Source organism: Anomaloglossus baeobatrachus, chromosome 7, assembly GCF_048569485.1.
Source record: "Anomaloglossus baeobatrachus isolate aAnoBae1 chromosome 7, aAnoBae1.hap1, whole genome shotgun sequence".
NCBI lineage: Eukaryota > Metazoa > Chordata > Amphibia > Anura > Aromobatidae > Anomaloglossus > Anomaloglossus baeobatrachus.
Window position 1 is genome coordinate 156189051 of NC_134359.1, and position 17642 is coordinate 156206692.

The following is a 17642-nucleotide window of genomic DNA, read 5'->3' on the forward strand; positions in this document are numbered from 1 at the left end:
TAGTTCTTGCGTTCGTCTTATGCCAAAGTGCCCACCCACCTTAGAGGTGTGGGCCCACGACAGGATATCATTCAGCCGATTCGGAGGAACAAAAGTCTTGCCAGGAGGAATCTGATCTAATGCTACAGGTGAGAGGGTATGAAAGGCCCGAGATGGTAGTATGAGCCGGGGATCCTCACTCTCCTCCTGAGTAGATTCCATAGAGCGAGAGAGAGCGTCTGCCTTGTTGTTCTTATTCCCTGAAAGGTAATTAACCGAAAAATTGAACCGGGAGAAGAACAAGGCCTAACGTGCTTGACGGGGATTCAGACGCTGTGCAGTCTGCAGGTATGTCAAGTTTTTGTGGTCAGTGAAGACCTGAAAAGGATGTCTAGACCCTTCAAGTAGATGACGCCACTCCTCCAATGCTAATTTTATGGCAAGTAGTTCCCTATCTCTGATGGTGTAGTTCCTCTCCGCAGGAGAGAACGTCTTAGCGAAGAAAAAAACATGGTCTCTTCCTACCAGAGCTATTCTTTTGATATACAGTGCCTACATGTAGTATTCAACCCCCTGCAGATTTAGCAGGTTTGATAAGATGCAAATAAGTTAGAGCCTGCAAACTTCAAACAAGAGCAGGATTTATTAACAGATGCATAAATCTTACAAACCAACAAGTTATGTTGCTCAGTGAAATTTTAATAAATGTTCAACATAAAAGTGTGGGTCAATTATTATTCAACCCCTAGGTTTAATATTTTGTGGAATAACCCTTGTTTGCAATTACAGCTAATAATCGTCTTTTATAAGACCTGATCAGGCCGGCACAGGTCTCTGGAGTTATCTTGGCCCACTCCTCCATGCAGATCTTCTCCAAGTTATCTAATTTCTTTGGGTGTCTCATGTGGACTTTAATCTTGAGCTCCTTCCACAAGTTTTCAATTGGGTTAAGGTCAGGAGACTGACTAGGCCACTGCAACATCTTGATTTTTTCCCTCTTGAACCAGGCCTTGGTTTTCTTGGCTGTGTGCTTTGGGTCGTTGTCTTGTTGGAAGATGAAATGACAACCCGTCTTAAGATCCTTGATGGAGGAGCGGAGGTTCTTGGCCAAAATCTCCAGGTAGGCCGTGCTATCCATCTTCCCATGGATGCGGACCAGATGGCCAGGCCCCTTGGCTGAGAAACAGCCCCACAGCATGATGCTGCCACCACCATGCTTGACTGTAGGGATGGTATTCTTGGGGTCGTATGCAGTGCCATCCAGTCTCCAAACGTCACGTGTGTGGTTGGCACCAAAGATCTCGATCTTGGTCTCATCAGACCAGAGAACCTTGAACCAGTCTGTCTCAGAGTCCTCCAAGTGATCATGAGCAAACTGTAGACGAGCCTTGACATGACGCTTTGAAAGTAAAGGTACCTTATGGGCTCGTCTAGAACGGAGACCATTGCGGTGGAGTACGTTACTTATGGTATTGACTGAAACCAATGTCCCCACTGCCATGAGATCTTCCCGGAGCTCCTTCCTTGCTGTCCTTGGGTTAGCCTTGACTCTTCGGACAAGCATGGCCTCGGCACGGGTGGAAACTTTCAAAGGCTGTCCAGGCCGTGGAAGGCTAACAATAGTTCCATAAGCCTTCAACTTCCGGATGATGCTCCCAACAGTGGAGACAGGTAGGCCCAACTCCTTGGAAAGGGTTTTGTACCCCTTGCCAGCCTTGTGACCATCCACGATCTTGTCTCTGATGGCCTTGGAATGCTCCTTTGTCTTTCCCATGTTGACCAAGTATGAGTGCTGTTCACAAGTTTGGGGAGGGTCTTAATTAGTCAGAAAAGGCTGGAAAAAGAGATAATTAATCCAAACATGTGAAGCTCATTGTTCTTTGTGCCTGAAATACTTCTTAATACTTTAGGGGAACCAAACAGAATTCTGGTGGTTTGAGGGGTTGAATAATTTATGACCCTCTGAATAAACTTTTCACAATTTAAAAAAAAATAAAAAAATAAATAACATTCTTTTTTGCTGCAGTGCATTTCACACTTCCAGGCTGATCTACAGTACAAATGTCACAATGCCAAGTTAATTCCGAATGTGTAAACCTGCTAAATCTGCAGGGGGTTGAATACTACTTGTAGGCACTGTAAGACTGCTCCAACTCCCATGGAGGACGCATCCACCTCCATAAGAAAGGGCTTGTTTTCATCAGGCCTTTGGAGAACAGGAGCAGCAGAAAAATGCTTTTTAACTGCCTCAGAAGCCTGGATTGTCTCAATCGACCATGACTTTGGATTGGCGCCCTTCTTAGTCAACGCCACCAAAGGAGCTACCAAGGTGGAAAAGTGCAGAATGAACTGACGGTAGTTGTTTATGAATCCTAAGAAGCGTTGTACAGCCTTCAAGGAACGTCAGACCACTCCATCACTGCAGTAAGCTTCGCTGGATCCATTGCCAAACCCTCTTGAGAAATGATATAACCTAAAAAAGGCAGAGAAGGTTGTTCAAAAACGCATTTCTCCAGTTTGGCAAATAAGGAATGCTCCCTTAAACGGGAGAGAACTTGGATCACGTCCTGACGGTGAGTCTCAAGATCCGGGGAAAAAATTAATATATCTTCCAAGTACACAACTACGGATGATAACAGCAAGTCTCTGAAAACATCATTTACAAAATCCTGGAATACTGCGGGTGCATTGCATAAACCGAAAGGCATGACTAAGTACTCATAGTGACCGTCCCTGGTGTTGAAAGCGGTCTTCCATTCGTCACCCTCTCGGAAACGCACTAAATTATATGCTCCTCGCACATCCAGTTTTGTAAAGACCAGAGCACCCCGTAGTCTGTCAAATAATTCAGAAATTGAAGGCAAGGGGTACTTATTTTTTACAGTGATGGCATTTAGTCCCCTATAATCAATGCAGGGACGCAGATCACCTTCTTTCTTACGGAAAAAAAGAACCCTGCTCCCACAGGAGAGACAGACTTCCGGATGAAACCCTTCTCAAGGCTCTCTTTGATGTCGACCGACATCGCCTCGGATTCGGGTATACACAAAAGGGAAGACCCTGCCCTTAGGTGGAACAGAACCCGGAATAAAGTCGATGGCGCAGTCATACGGCCTGTGAGGTGGAAGAGTTTCAGTGCCCTGTTTAGAAAAAACGTCAGAATAATCTGAATAGGATGATGGTAATGGGGAAGGATCCGTTGTTGCTGCGGCAACAATCTTAGGCATTGAGGAAAGACAACGGGACTGACAGTTCGAACCCCATTTTATTATTCTGTTAGACTCCCAATCAATTAGAGGAGCATGAGCCCGAAGCCATGGGAGACCTAGAAGTACGTCATCTATGCCCTTAGGTAACACAAGAAAAAAAATCTCCTCTATATGACCATGAGGCAGGGAAAGCCGCAAGGGAACTGTCCTCAATGTAATGGAGTCAGACAACATAGACCCATTAACTACACGGACAGGAATAGGCGCCTCCAACATAATAGAAGGAATATTGTGTTTAACGTATACTGAGGAAACAAAACTCCCGTCAGCTCCGGAATCCACAAAAGCCTTAATGGGCAATGTAGTTGAAGAGAACGAGAGCTGACCCTGAAAACTACACTTGGAGGGTGAAGAAGACGTATCTAGTAACTCCCCTTTTATGATTACTAGACCTGGGAGTTTCCCTGACGATTAGGGCACTTATTAGCATAGTGTCCCACACGTCGGCAAACGTAACAAACTGGTGAGGTAGCCTTGCGAACCACAGGGGTAGTATGGCCTAACTCCATAGGAGTGGGAAGACTCTCAGATACTGAGGAAGATGTAGATGGAACCCCAGATTCTGAGGTTTACGCTCCTTATGGCGCACATCAAGTCTGGTTGCTACAGTAATCAGCTCCTCCAGGGTAGGAGGAACCTCTCGAGTAGCAAGAGCATCCTTGACAAGCCTCTCCAGAAAATAGGTATCAGAACTTCCTCTGGCCAGTTTAACTCAGCCGACAAAGTCCGAAAACTGATGGCATAGGAACTAGTAGGTGAAGATCCATGTACTAGATCCAATAATTTCAAAGCCGCATCATAGGTAACTTGCGGCCCCATAATCACTACTTTAAGAGCATCAAGAAAATCTTGAACCTTTAGAGTAAGTACATCAGTACGCTCCCATAAGGGAGTGGCCCACTCTAAGGCCTTATCCTGTAACAAGGAAATAATAAAGGCCACTTTAGACCTCTCTGTAGGAAAACGAGAAGCATTAACCTCCAAATGTATCTGGCACTGATTGATGAACCCACGGCATGACCTGGCATCGCCTGCATACTTGTTGGGCAAAGCTAGTCGTGAATCATGTGCAGATGTTACCACAGTTTGGGGTTTATCCTCTACGGTCTTGAGCCTAGCTTCAAGAACCTGTATATAGCCGTGTAGTTGTTGAAAGTCTGCCATATCATCCAGACCCTTGGTTCACTCGTAATGTTACGGGGGCTGTCTGATAGTAGATAAGCACAGGCTATCAGGCAGTCAGGGTACACTGTGCAGGAAACCTGCTGCTGAACATGGCAGAGGACAAGGGGGAACTTGTACCAAAGAAGCAGTATTGACACTGTTACATCACAGTGGCACTAAGGCCAAAGACGGCGTACACTGTTTAAATCACAGCGACTACCAAATTAGCATAAACGCAAATGAGGGATATGCTAAACAACTAATGGAGACTATAAAAGTAACCAAAAGGGGACGTAGTAGAGTCTGTTAGCTGCACAGAGCTCTACATAAACGTGTGGTTACTAACCATAACCACTCACAGTGGCAGATACCTCTGTTAACTCACAGAGGGGTATATAAGAGATAACAAACGTATCGCTGCACTCACACAGAGTGTGTACAGTAATGTCTCCGTTAATCTTCACGGAGATAGTATGAGATCACTTGTGCAAAAGCACAGGAAAATACTTAAAGTCTGCTAGCTAACCACTAGCAACAAAGGCAAAGCTCTCCTTAGTAAGAGCTGGAGTGGAACTACAAGTCCCAGCACGGCCACATGCAGCAAGCAGCTGCCTAAGTCCGCTCCACTAGTGTGCGATGATACGGACAGCAGCTTTGCTGCAGAGTACAAGAAGGCTATCTTACTGATAGCGCTCACCTACTTGTGACGGTAGTGGTGCAGGGAAGGAACCAGCATGGAGTATGCATGGACCAAGATGAGCGAAAGCTGAACAACGTGTGTCAGGGCTTTATATAGACTCTGTGCCTCCTCCAAGATGGAGGATCACATAGCCAATCAGTACCCAGAACGTCAGAAACATGTGACACCGCATCAGCGGTGACAGCACCCGCGACCAATCAGCGTCCTCCACGTGGCGTGATGTCATCTGCGACCAATCAGCGTTCTCCACGTAGCGTGACGTCACCCGTGATCGCAACAACGTCACACTTTCAGGCCGCAACAGCGTCACACTTTCAGATCTCAGTCAAGAGTGCTACTGTGTTCTGGGACCGATAGGACGCTGCAACAGAGCACCAGAAGAAGGCAAAGGAGAAAGCGAGTTATTAGACGCAGAACTCGTAACAGGAAATACCAAGGCCAGGGGTCCATCCACAGACAGCTGTTTCGTGGTAGTGCCCCTCATCAGTGTGGAGTAGGATTCTGGCCAGGTGGGAGCAATGCCTAGTAGACCAACAAGACAAAACAATCACTGATCTCAGGGAGACCAGCCAAAGAAAACACTGCAGGCAGCCAACGAGGGCGCTCAACACAGTGAAATCCTAGGTGCATTGCCCCCTGGGAAATATCCAAATCAAAAACGTCAGTGGAGCCTCTGTTAGGCTTCTTAACACAGAAACTAGCCAGATATCCCTCCGGGAAGAATCTAGCCAAGGAGTGGCTCTTTTTAGGAGACCACCATAACCACTATATTAATGGCCCTTTTAGTCAATATCAAACTCTTTGACAAGTTTAAAGATATGACAAGGGAAATACCAAGGCCAGGTATCCATTCATAGACAGCTGTTTTGGGGTATTGCCCCTCATCAGTGTGGATAAGGATTCTGGCCAGGTGGGAGCAATGCCTAGTAGACCAACAAGACAAAACAAATCACTGATCTCGGGTAGACCAGCCAAAGAAACTACTGCTGGCAGCCATGAGGGCGCTCAACACAGTGAAATCCTAGGTGCATTGCCCCCTGGGAAATATGCAAATCAAAAACGTCCGTGGAGCCTCTGTTAGGAGTCTCAACACAGAAACTAGCCAGATATCCCTACGGGAAGGACCTAACCAAGGAGTGGCTCTTTTTAGGAGACCACCATAACCAAAATTTTAAGTGGCCCTTTTAGTCAATATCCAACTCTTTGACAAGTTTAAAGATATGACAAGGGAAATACCAAGGCCAGATATCCATCCACAGACAGCTGTTTCGGGGTATTGCCCCTCATCAGTGTGCAGTAGGATTCTGGCCAGGTGGGAGCAATGCCTAGTAGACCAACAAGACAAAACAATCACTGATCTCGGGGAGACCAGCCAAGGAAAACACTGCTAGGTCCTTCCCGGATCGACATCTGGCTAGTTTCTGTGTTGAGACTCCTAACAGAGGCTCCACAGATGTTTTTAATTTGCATATTTCCCAGGGTGCAATGCACCTAGGATTTCACTGTGTTGAGCGCCCTCGTTGGCTGTCGGCAGTGTTTTCTTTGGCTGGTCTCCCCAATATCAGTGATTGTTTTGTCTTTTTGGTCTACTAGGCATTGCTCCCACCTGGCCAGAATCCTACTCCACACTGATAAGGGGCAATAACACTAAATAGCTGTCTGTGGATGGATACCTGGCCTTGGTATTTCCCTTGTCATATCTTTAAACTTGTTAAAGAGTTGGATATTGACTAAAAGGGCCACTTAATATGGTGGTTATGATGGTCTCCTAAAAAGAGCCACTTCTTGGCTAGGTCCTTCCTGGAGGGATATCTGGCTAGTTTCTGTGTTGAGACTCCTAACAGAAGCTTATATGGAGATAAGGTATGCACACCAGTGACTATGCAAGGGGAATACATGTAATAGCAGAAACTGCTGTGTGAATACTGACATGAAAAATTCAATAGCTATATGTAAGAATGAAATGTGAAAAATGGAACCTGCATTACTGCCATGAATATATGAATAAAGAGAAATTTAGCTACTGAATTGATCAATGCAATAGAGCCCCAACACTACGCCAAAGTATTTCTCTACGTTGGGGTCCCTAGCTTGTGTGTGTCCTCTCATGCAGTTAAACAACTTACCGTGTATGGGAAGCTGAGACCCAGGCTATATATACGTATCATGTGGATTGGCAATAAGTGTGAGTGGGGTGGGTTCACAAACGAAAAACTACTAACAAATAAGGAATAACGTTTGCAACTCCATTCTATGTCTGTACTGGGTGCAAAAACCTAAAAAAACATCACTATATGGAGATAAGGTATGCACACCAGTGACTATGTAAGGGAAATACATGTAATAGCAGAAACTGCTGTGTGAATACTGACATGAAAAATTCAATAGCTATATGTAAGAATGAAATGTGAAAAATGGAACCTGCATTACTGCCATGAATATATGAATAAAGAGAAATTTAGCTACTGAATTGATCAATGCAATAGAGCCCCAACACTACGTCAAAGTATTTCTCTACGTTAGGGTCCCTAGCTTGTGTGTGTCCTCTCATGCAGTTAAAAAAAAAGCTTCCCCTGTATGGGAAGCTGAGACCCAGGCTATATATACGTATCATGTGGATTGGCAATAGGTGTGAGTGGGGTGGGTTCACAAACGAAAAACTACTAACAACCCACCCCACTCACACCTATTGCCAATCCACGTGATACGTATATATAGCCTGGGTCTCAGCTTCCCATACACCGTAAGTTTTTTAACTGCATGAGAGGACACACACAAGCTAGGGACCCCAACATAGAGAAATACTTTGGGGTAGTGTTGGGGCTCTATTGCATTGATCAATTCAGTAGCTAAATTTCTCTTTATTCATATATTCATGACAGTAATGCAGGTTCCATTTTTCACATTTCATTCTTACATATAGCTATTAAATTTTTCATGTCAGTATTCACACAGCAGTTTCTGCTATTACATGTATTCCCCTTGCATAGTCACTGGTGTGCATACCTTATCTCCATATAGTGATGTTTTTTTAGGTTTTTGCACCCAGTTCAGACATAGAATGGAGTTCCAAATGTTATTCCTTATTTCCTAACAGAAGCTTCACAGACGTTTTTGATAAGCAACACCAGCACGCACGGGATCCAGGCGTGCTTCCCTCCCTGCTGCATTGGTGCTCAGAACTTTGGTTCACAAGTTGTCGGTGTCAGCATCATTGGAATTAGTGAGTACGCAGTGACTATTACCTCCCCAACGGTATCCCTTTATCAGCATCACCGAGCTCCGGGGCATTCCCCCCTACCCAGGGAGGAGTTAAACACCTGGCTGCCATTCCATCGCCACCGGATGTTCCCAATCGCAGCGGTGGTACTCCACCTTACCAAACACCGTGGGTGGCGTCACGAACTTTAAACACACAACCCCCTGTAAATACCCCCCTTTTTATTTCGAGTAGCCTTGCGACTCCTCCCGGGTCCGGAGACCACTCGAGCCACCGCGGATCCGGATCGGAGCAGTTCTGGCTACTGATACGGGGGCGGTACACATAGACTGTACCATCTTGCTTTTTCAAAGCTCTATGGGGAGTGGGGCAATTGATGTTACTGCTCCTCTGTTTCCCTGAAAGGATTTTTAAGGTCGAGACTACTACATAGGGTTCCAAGTTGTGTCTTGTCTGTACTGGCAGGAATATGGTAGCATCAGCCCTACACCTGTTTCTAATTCACCTGTTTATTTCTTCTGTCAATAGCCTAGGAAGCTAATGACTATGGCAAAACAGTGGTGCTGCACTGTGAAACATATTTTTTTCTGTTTTGAAAGCTATTCGACACCCTTAAACGTGTTTTCTCTGCCTTATATTTGGCCTCCCATCGAATTCAATGTGGTTCAAAAAGGCTCCATAAAGGTACGACGAATGTAACCCTTGTTCGATTGGGCTCGGCGAACCGAACTTCCAGAGGTTCGCTCATCTCTTTGTTAATATAGTCTATGGGGCTGCTTACATGTCCATGTTTTATAAGGACCATATGTCTACAAAAAAATCACAGAAACATGACTGTTATTATCAGCATCATGGATGAAAAACCACCCACACAATTCTATTGGTCAGAAAAAAATCATAGGGAAAAAAATTCCTTCCCGACTCCTAAGCTGGGTCAACTATCTACCTGTAATATTATGTTATTCATAACTTTCTATACTGTTACCGTATTTTTTCAAAAATAAGCCCTCCCCAAAAATAAGTGTGGCACTCCTGACCTGGTCAGGCACCACTGAGTACTGCACTCAGGCTGAGTGAGTATAATACAGGTAATCCCAGAGGCTGACTAGGGTGTGGACACACAGCCACTTGGTAACCAGAAACACACACACAGCTTAGAGGGGACCCCTGGGCAGTCCCAGGGAGGGGGCGTGGCCCTCGCATCCCAGCTAGTGTTGGGTAGTAGGACTGGAGACAGAGAGTGTGCGGTGGCAGCTGAAGGAGAAGGAGTGAGGAGTCGCGTCTGGAGGGTAGAGCGGAGGAGCAGGACTCTGTCAGACCCTGCACCTGTAGTGGCTGCTGGCATGGGAGACAGGCTACCCAGCAGTGCCGCCTGAAAACCACCTAGGGCAGTAGCAAGAGGTGGCTGAGTAAGGTGACTGCCGGTAGACCAAGCCCGCATGGGGAAACAGGTCCCCAGAGCAGGAAACCATTTACTTGGCCTGCCAAACCTTCTGGTGAGGGCACTGTATGTGCCTCACCAACCTACACAGAGTCCGCAGCATCAGCAGCAACGAGGGGGCCCATAAGGAGGATTGAGCCTGGAGCCATCTTTATCCTTGGTCAACGCTGCCAGCAAACAGGCCAGAAAGGGAAGAACGGCAGTTGTGACTTCCCTGGGTGATCCCCACAATACTACAAGTAGGAGTCACCCCAAACAAGAAGAACTAGGAAGGCGAGTCAGCAGTCACCCCTACATTAGCCGAAGGGATACGTGGTTCCACCTGGTGCATCACAGCCTCGCCTAGGTTGACTCACAGCTACCATCTGAAAGTGAGTAAAAACCCTGAAAGACATTGCTGCTTGTGTGTGAGTTCTTCTGCGACCTGTGGTACTACACACTAACACTGGGCCCTGGAGCCAGCCTCACTCTGGGGAGGCCACAACAACTGACTGCATTTACCATCAGCCCCAGGCGCTCCCTAAATTGCAGTGGCGGTCACCCCCTGACCGCAAATACCGAGAGTGGGGTCACGATTCCCATAGAAGTTAACCTGACCTACCTGCGGCCAGAAGATTCCCAACACATGGAGTCCCTGAAGACCCTGAGGTGACCTGAAGGTAATGCGGGGCTGCACATAAGCCCTAGCAGGGATTTTCAGCATTTTCAGACCAAGGCTTAAATATAAGCCCTCCCCCGAAAATAAGCCCTAGTTATGGTTCAATAATGAAGTGTTCGTGCAGCTAAAAAAGTTGCAGAAACTGCAGGAACACTTCATTATGGACAGCAGGTGTCGCGGGCGGAGGGGACGCGCTCGCCACGCACGGGTCCGGGGCTTCTGCTGCTGCTGTTTGGTGGCTCGAGCGGTGGACCGGACCCGGGGACTCGAGCAGCGCTCCTCACCCGTGAGTGAAAAAGGGGGGTGGTTTGGTTAGGGAGATTGTTCGTGACGCCACCCACGGGTCGTGGTGATAATGGCACCCCCGCTGCTGGTAACGGGGATCCCGGGAGAGATGGTAGGGTGCAGATGAGATGTTGTCCCCTCCGTGGGCAGGGGTTGGTGATCCCGGGGCCCGATGGTGTAATGGGGAGGCCGGATTGCTGGAGTGCAGGGTTGCAGGGACAGCGTGGCGTGGTGCCTGAGGGCACTGGTGTACTCACTCAGACAATCACTGACAAAGTCTCTGGTAAACCAAAACGGCCGGATGGACGGGTCCCGCAGCCGGCTGCAGTGCTGTTGTTGTGCTTTTCTTGGATGGCTGATGGTGGCTGTCTTTCCCTGCACCTTTGAGAATGTTCTTGACTCCTGTGGTTGCCCACCGGTAGTCCGCTCCCCGGCGTATAGGTGCCGTAGGAGCCCGTTTTGCCCGCAGGCGCTGGCCCTTGGATATCTAGCTTGTGGCGGTGGCTGTATATCCTCTCTGGGTGGACGGTTGCCTTCAATCGGGACTTGGCAGTTGGGGAACCCCTGGGGTTCCTGTCACATTCGGATTTGACTATTGACGACAGCTCCAAGCCTGGTCGGGGTCCGATGGCCCTGCCTGTGTGCTTAGCTTCACTCCGTTCCCTGGTCCGGTACCGGCGGGACGACGCCCAACCCTGGTCCTTACGGCTCTCCGGAGTTCCACTAACTCCTGCAGACGGCCACCACCGTCTGCCAACCTTGCTGTCAGTGTCTGGGCTCCAACCCAGACACCCCAAGTGTTCACTCCTCTCACTTTCACCTCCAAGACTAATCTGACACCTTTCCCACTTCCAGGCTTGTGAACTCCTCGGTGGGTGGGGCCAACCGCCTGGCTACGCCCCACCTGGTGTGGACATCAGACTCTGGAGGGAGGCAACAAGGGTTTTGTGTTTGGCTGCTGTAACTGCCTAGGGTGGGGATGTGTATGTTGGTATGTTTGTGACTACCTGGCTAGTCCAGGGCGTCACATTCCCCCTTGGTAAAATGCAGACCGTCCGCGGGCTGCCCGTTCATCATCGGTTTTATCTTTCAAAACTGTAAAAATATAAATAACAGGTAAAACGGTAAACATTTAAATTACAAGCATTTTTTTTTCAGGTCACTTCAAACGTTGCACATATAAACATTTTTAATACTGACAGATGGACAGACAGATGGATGTCTTCCGCTCTCCCACCCAAGCAACCTAGCCCTGATGCTGCCCCTAAGAAGTGGGCAGCACCCCTTGACCCCAGTCCAGGTTCAGGCTGCCCGAGCGGGAATGGGTACGGTGTCTCGCACCCGACTGTCACTTCAGAGGCTCCAACCCAGACACCCCAAGTGTTCACTCCTCTCACTTTCACCTCCAAGACTAATCTGACACCTTTCCCGCCTCCAGGCCTGTGAACTCCTCGGTGGGTGGGGCCAACCACCTGGCTCTGCCCCACCTGGTGTGGACATCAGACTCTGGAGGGAGGCAACAAGGGTTTTGTGTTTGGCTGCTGTAACTGCCTAGGGTGGTTGTGTGTATGTTGGTATCTTTGTGACTACCTGGCTAGTCCAGGGCGTCACACAGACACCAGGAATCACACTCACTAGACACCGAGCAGAGGACCTGCAGTGATCGCACACCCGCACACATCAGATCTCACACACAATCAGATTGCACACACAAATATCCTATCTCACACTCACACATCCGATTTCACACACACACAATCAGATCGCACACACAAATATCCGATCTCACACACACAATCAGATCGCCCACACAATCATCCGATCACACACACACACACACAGATTGCACACACAAACATCGGATCACACACACATCGTATTACACACATACTCACCACATCCAGTGACACCGATTTCTTCTGGCTGGCAGAATCCTGGGAGGCTGTGCAGTGGAGCGCAAGAATGCTTGCTTACAGGACCTGCAGGCCGGACACATGACTTCCTCTCATCATTCCCTGTGGCCAGAAGTATTCTGTAATGCTGGATGTAATGAGTGTGTGTGTGTGTGTGTGTGTCAGTGTAGCGCCCCTGAAGCTATCAGGGTGCTACAAGGTTCTGCATCCCCACCATGATGCAGGGCCTACCCGCTAGGGCCCCGAAAGACCAGTGCCGGTAACACACGAAAACTCCATATAAAACCAGTTTTCCCCAACACACCGGTAACACTAACCAGAGACAGGTGCAGGGGAAGAAGGTACCAGATTACTACACTGGCACTGGGACAAAGGGGACCGTGAAGGTGAAACCAGCCCCACCTCAGGTGACCAGTTACCACCAGAAAGTGGAAACCAGTTGCACTAAACCTTTTGTGTGGACTACCTTCTTCCGACACCCATCATTACACCTACCCTCTGGGGCTCGGCCCTGCTTGTGGAGGGTCTAACATCCAGGCTGCCACTAACACCAGCCCCAGTAGGGAACATTGTGCAGCGGCGGCTCCATCCACATAGCCGCAACACCACAAGTGGCATCACGTATGAACACTAATCTAATCCCCTGTATATATATCCCCTTAACAGAAAGGGCCCAGGGCACGGAACCGGGAAACGGCCACCAAAATTACATTCTTAAGATATATACGGCCTGATACAGAGTACCTCATAACCCTGGGGCGACAACCCTTTTTTCTGACATCACGAACAGGAAAGAACTGGAGCCAGTCAAACCAGGTAATGTGTGCCTTAAAGACTGTGTTTTATGGACTGTACTCTATTGCTTGAAAAACCGCCGCCATTTTGCTGTGAAAAGTAATTGTCCTACAGCAGACCAAAAGGCACAAAAAGAAAGCCCTGCCCCCTGGGAGTATCCGGAATGTAAAACAAAACTGGAATCAGGGAGCCCGGAGACCCTGCCACAGAATGCCTCTAGGACTGCGACAAGCAACATGTTTGCACCAGGGGATCGTGCTAGCGCACCAGGTCGACCAGGGACCTGGACTGCGGAGAGGCTAGAAGCGGAGGTTCAGCGGCTGTGCTGGACTCTGCGAGCGGAACACCTGCAGCGAGTTGAGGAGTGGAAGGCGGAGATGATAGGAGTGGAAGGCGGAGATGATGGAGGTGGTGGCAGCCATGCAGGCTCAAGAGAGTAGAGCGCCGCTTGACCAGTCTGAAACCGACCCAGACACTGGGATCCATCCTCGACCAGACAGTGTCACCGCCAGAGCCAGCGAGACCAGAAGCGGTCACATCACCTTCTCTGCTGGAGAAGGGCAAAGTGGCACCAGTTTCCCTGATCAGACCAGAAGCGATCGCATCACCTTCTCCGCTGGAGAAGGAGTAAGCTTCAGCACCTGATCCAGTGACAACTGTCCAGGCTACGACATCATCAGGAGCCGCGGAGGAGGCCGCCGCCAGCATTGATGATCTTCCCCAGGTACTGTGCCCAGTCGCTGCAAGGTGTATGACAGATTTGCTTCCGCAGTCAGGGTGAATACAGCGTGGGGGGTGGGTTCCTCCTTGTTTTGCTGACGAGGTACACAGTATCCGACATCTGGGTGCCCAAGCCAGAGGAACCTGTGTACAAGCCTGCTGTTGTCCCATTCCCGGCCTGGTTGGTTCTCAGATGCCACCCAATGTGCCAGCAGAGCCATCAAGAGGCAGTGCAGGTGCACGGGACCAGTGCACCGAAACTCTAAGTGCTGATCCCGGGAGGCCAAGTGAACCAGATAGCCCCTTTCCAACACCCTGGTAGCTCTGACCTTTATGCTACCAGTTTGTTTGTTGTGTTTACTGTTGAACTGTTCCTAATTGAAAAAGTTCAAAATATTTGCTGAAAAAGTTTACCAGTTTTTCGTATGCTGATATAAAAATGGACCCCAGGCTGCAGGACTGGTAGCAGCCAAAAACACCAGTTGTGCACCACCAGAGTTGTACACCCAACCAGTGCACCTTGTTTAAGCACAACCACCAAGGAGAGGAAGGTTGGAAGAAAGGTCGGGGACAGTGATGGCACAGAACTGGTCACCACAGGGACCGGTGATCTGCCTCCTTAGAGGGTCCTGGGACCAGGATCTTTGGGTGGTGAGTGCAGGGAGAGGTACTCCAATTAATGCAACATTGAAAGTGATGAACCTCACCTGTGTGGGAAGACCTGTTTATGTTAATGTTTAAAAAAATATAAAAAAAAAATAAAAAGTGTAACCAGTTTCACTTGCAGCCCGAGGATGTGCTGGAATTAACCAAGGGGGAATGTAACGCCCCTGAAGCCATCAGGGTGTTACAAGGTTCTGCATCCCCACCAGGATGCAGAGCATACCCCCTAGGGCCCTGGAAAAAAAGTGACGGTAACAGACAAAAACTCCAGGTAATCCCAGTTTTCCCCAACAATCCCCCATACAATGGTGCAAAGCTAGGGTCGGTCCAATGGATGGCCACCTAGACATGGAGCCAGTGCAGTTCACTAGTTGACCAGGTGGGAGGGGAATACGGTGGACAGTCAGAAAGTAGTCGAGGAGGAGTGAAGGTGGACGTGAGGAGACGCACTGACACGGGGTTGACAGTAACCTGGCACCCAGGAAGATAGTTGCCGGTGGAGTACATGTGGACATTTTTTGCGTATGTGAAAAATTACTGCCATCTGAATAAGGTCTTACCAGTAGCGTAGCTACCGTGGGGGCAGAGGTAAACACCCGCCCACCACCCGATCAGCGCTACCATTAACTATATCGGCATGCACAGAAGCACCAATATAGTTCACCTCTGCGTCAGTGCTGAGGAGACACGATCTCCCTGCACTGCTGGTGATGATAGTGCACAAGCAGGACATCAGCGTCCCAGAGTGGTGATGTCATTGCAAAGTGCTGGGATTCTGATGTCTTGCCCGCACTGCACCGCTCAAAACCTGCTGTAGCAGGTTATTATATGATTTATTTTTTTAATGCAGAACGGGGGCCATATATACCAAGGCTGGGGGCCCATATATACCAGCATGGGGTCCAGGCTGGTGGCCCATATATACCAGCATGGGGTCCAGGCTGGTAGCCCATATATACCTGCACAGGGCCCAAGCTGAAGGCCCATATACATCAGGCTGGGGGCCCAAATATACCAGAATGGGGTCCAGGCTGGGAACCCATATATACCAGCTAGAGGACTATATATACCAGCACAGGGCCCAAGCTGGAGGCCCATATACATCAGGCTGGGGGCCCATATACACCAGGATAGGACCCAGGCTGGGGCTCATATATACCAGCATGAGGGCCCATATATACCAGAATGGGGCCTAGGTTGGGGGCCCATATATACCAGCATGGGGCCTAGGGTAGGGGCCCATATATACTAGCATGGGTTCCAGGCTAGGGGTCCATATACACCAGAATGGGGACCATTTTGGGGACCAATATATACCAGGCTAGTGGTCCATATACATCAGACTGGGGTCCCTGTAAACAAATATCAAAAGGAGAGAAATTTCAATTCCAGCTCACTAGTATATTTAAAGTCCAAAGATGGTGCATGGAAGGTGGATCACGGCCATGACACTAGGATGAACAAAAGAACAAAAATACAGCACGACATCCAATGGATAAAAATCTTCTTTTTACCTTATTAATCCATGATAAAAAATAAGTTTAAAATAGAGACAAAGGACGCGTTTTGGAATATGCTTCCTTATTCATAATCCTATACAGACTAACATAAAACAGTTCCTTATAAAAGCAAGGGTGAAAACAATGAATCAGGAAATGACATCATATGTTAATGAACCATAGGAAAAAAAAAAAATGTTCACTCCGTAAATCGTAACAAAAACAGCTGACAACTCAATACAAATATAATAAATCATTTTTCAAATTCATACACATTGGATATCTTGTGTGCATGTAATAAATCCATATAGCCTCTCGATAACGTAATAATTTCTTTATATCACCACCCCTTTTGGAAAGATTAACCCTTTCGATAGCATTAACTTTCAAACTACTACACCTCCCATGATGTTACTTCAAAAAATGCTGAGAGGCCCCTGACAAACTTCTAGTTGTAGTATTTGCGGCATCATATATATGTTCTGATACATGGCGTCTCATGGTTCTTAACCCCTTAACGACCGCGGGCCGTAAAATTACGTCCTAAATGACATAATGTTACTGCCCGCGGTCCTCCGGCGGCAGCATGCCGCGATCGGCACACATCTCAGCTGATTTTCACAGCTGAGATGTGTGCCTGCTAGGCACGAGCAGAATCGTTATCTGCTCGTGCCGATTAACCCCTTATATGGCGCTGTCAATACATGACAGCGCCATTATAAGCGCGATTGCGGTAATATTTACCTTACCGCCCGATACCGGAAGTCACGTGATGCAATCACGTGACTCCCGATAGTTGTCATGGTAGCACAGGGTCATGTGATGACTCCTGTTCTACACCTGACTTGGTTTCACTTTCGCTGTGCCCGGGGCACAGCAAAAGAGAAAGACAGCGTATCTGCTGTTTACAGCCTTCCAGCTGTGATCAGCAGATACTGCAGAGCGATCGGAATGCTGATCGCAATAGCCCCCTAGGGGGACTAGTAAAATAAAAAAAAAAAGTTAAAAAATAAGTTTTAAAAAATTTAAAAAAAACAAAAAAACCTAAAAGTTCAAATCACCCCCCATTCGCCCCATTGAAAATTAAAGGGTTAAAAAAATAAAAAATATACACACATTTGGTATCGCCGCGTTCAGAAACGCCCGATCTATCAAAATATAAAATCAATTAATCTGATCAGTAAACGGCGTAGCGGCAAAAAAATTCCAAACGCCAAAACGACGTTTTTTTGTCGCCACAACTTTTGCGCAAAATGCAATAAGAGGCGATCAAAACCTAGCATCTGCGCAAAAATAGTACCGTTAAAAACGTTAGCTCGAGACGCAAAAAATAAGC